The sequence below is a fragment of the Euprymna scolopes genome, chromosome 39 (assembly GCF_053919585.1).
Source record: "Euprymna scolopes isolate OS-2025 chromosome 39, ASM5391958v1, whole genome shotgun sequence".
NCBI classification, from domain to species: domain Eukaryota; kingdom Metazoa; phylum Mollusca; class Cephalopoda; order Sepiida; family Sepiolidae; genus Euprymna; species Euprymna scolopes.
The window spans coordinates 18775639-18778111 of NC_136520.1; positions in this window are offsets into that span (position 1 = coordinate 18775639).

The following is a 2473-nucleotide window of genomic DNA, read 5'->3' on the forward strand; positions in this document are numbered from 1 at the left end:
CATCAACCCCTCGCTAGCAACACCAGCTATTAATGATCACCGCACACGCTAAGGCACATTCCTGCCATCAGTACCTCACCCAGCCGGACCAACTTAGATTGCCACCGAGTCATATCAACACCTGACCAGCTTTCATACCGACGCGCCGTCAAGACTATCCTGACACACCAAACAGTTCACTTCACAATCGTTTAAACTTTAAATAAACGTTTAAACTTAACCCCTTTTGTTTGTCCATTTCTTGCTTTCCATATGCTCAGTTTTGTATATAACACTCAGATTCTCACTTTTTCCCAATTAAAATGAATGTCACTCTCCTTGTGGAAGTATGTCCTTTCATTGATAAGTTTCTAGAATTGACCTTCATGTCAGAGCTGAAATTAAAGACTTATATCAAATCTGTTCCAAAGATTATTGAAAAAAAGGATTACATCATTCTATTGCTCCAAAAAGTATCACACTTCTGACACAATTCTTTCTATGCAAATCCCTTTTTCACAGAAGAAAGTTTGCTAATCTTTTTCTACTTTATCATTATTTTCATAAGTGCCCTCCTCCTTCACAACAAAACTCGTCCAGCTACAACCATTGTCAATAATTTTCATTAATTCCTGTGTGTACATAAAACTAAACTGAACTTCCATGGGAAAATTTGTTTCCAAGAAATGCCAGTCTATAGAAACCAATACCATGGGGCTGCTTCCCAGACCACTACAACATGGTTGTTTTGAAGTCCAATGTTAAAATTTTTTTTGCTGAAACAAATAAAAAATTCTACTCGGTTTCAACCATTTTAACTCAGCACGGCATTGTCTCACTGTTCACCTGAGAAATTCATTAATTCTTATTCTTAAATGGCTTTTGGGCCTTCATAAGCGGTGACTCACTAGTACATGAAGAAAAAAATGTTTTATTTACACTTATTGCATGTCATCTTTTCATTTTATTTCAAATTGTGTGATTACAAACGAAATTATACCTGTATTAATATGCTGATTAAAAAGAGAATTTGAATGCTTTCTAGGCACTATCCTCGAATGCCTTTGGTCTTCCTGTACAGAGGTTTGTCAGGATAACTTGGTATAGCCAAACAAAGTAGTCCAGCGGGTTCAGGTTGGGGAAGGAAGCGGGGGCAGTGAGAGAAGGGCACAAAATCTTAGCACTCCTTCTGAAGACAAGCCTGAGTCACTTAGGACTTGTGGGCCAGCACCGAGTCATACTGTCACACCCAGGGTCTGTCAGCGGCCACTTTATTGCACCAGGGGATCATCACAGTCTTCAGCAGATCCACACTTTGGTGTTGATTTTCAAGCCGACTTCGAAGATGTGAGATAGCATGATGTGGCCCTCACTTGAAACCAAAGATTATAACTGTGGCCAGAAACTTCATCAAGCTGTCCCCTTAAGTGTTGAACCACCCGGATTTGCATTTTGAGGGTGCTGGCAATGGTCCTGTTGTCATAACTTGTTGAATATTGTGTTACTTTCAGACATGATAGAAGGCTCCTATTGCTCTTGGTATTTGTACACAACTGACCAACTAATAGATGGTGTAGCAGCTTGTCACAAATATTAAAAGTGGCTGTAAAAGGAATGTTTTAGTTGTGCGTACAGCTATTGTCTACACCCACACAAATTCTGTGGGGAACAAAACTTAAAATGCGTTTTGTTTCGTGGATGTAGTTGAAAGTATACCACATGCATTTCGCGACCAATCAACGCTCGGAGAAAGATTTCATGTTCAAAACCTTTTTTCTCACATCGCCTGGGAGCCAATCAACAAAAACTTAAACGAATTCACTCACTCATTCTCATATGGCGCTTCGCACTCTGCGTTCCTCACTCTTCACTCACCACTCTTTTCTCACTTCTCTGTTCACGTCAACGACTCCGTTGTTACATATTTTTCCGTCAGCATAACAAAACACAATCATCCACACGCACGCACACACACACACCACGAATAATGCAGATATTCATACGTAAGGACATTTACCTTCTTCTTTATTTCGCCTAGCACACACAAAAGTTAAGCCTGTTTGTTCACTGAGAAAGCAAAGGACACTCTCTGTTTTTTTTTTATATCAAAACAACGAACAGTCTCAATAATTTTCACATTTGCAAGAACTGTCTGTCACACCTTCTGGACACCAAAAAATGATTCGTTTGTTACTTGTTATTTTTGTGTAAATAAACATTGTTTGTTTCACATGTTTTATTTTTTTTTATTTTATTTTTGGTGGAAAAAGGGATCTTATGAGACCTGAGTACCACTACAATGGTCTGCAACGAAGAAAAAAAATTGGTTTTCATTAAACGAAAATGGAATCATGTCTTTTCTAGTGGATAGTTTTATCATTTCATCTTATATGTTATGTACAGAACAAGTGTTAGTCCTGGGAATTATTGACAATTAGTACATAAAAAATGGCCGACATGATTTTAGTCTGTGTAAAATGAATTGTGTAGATAT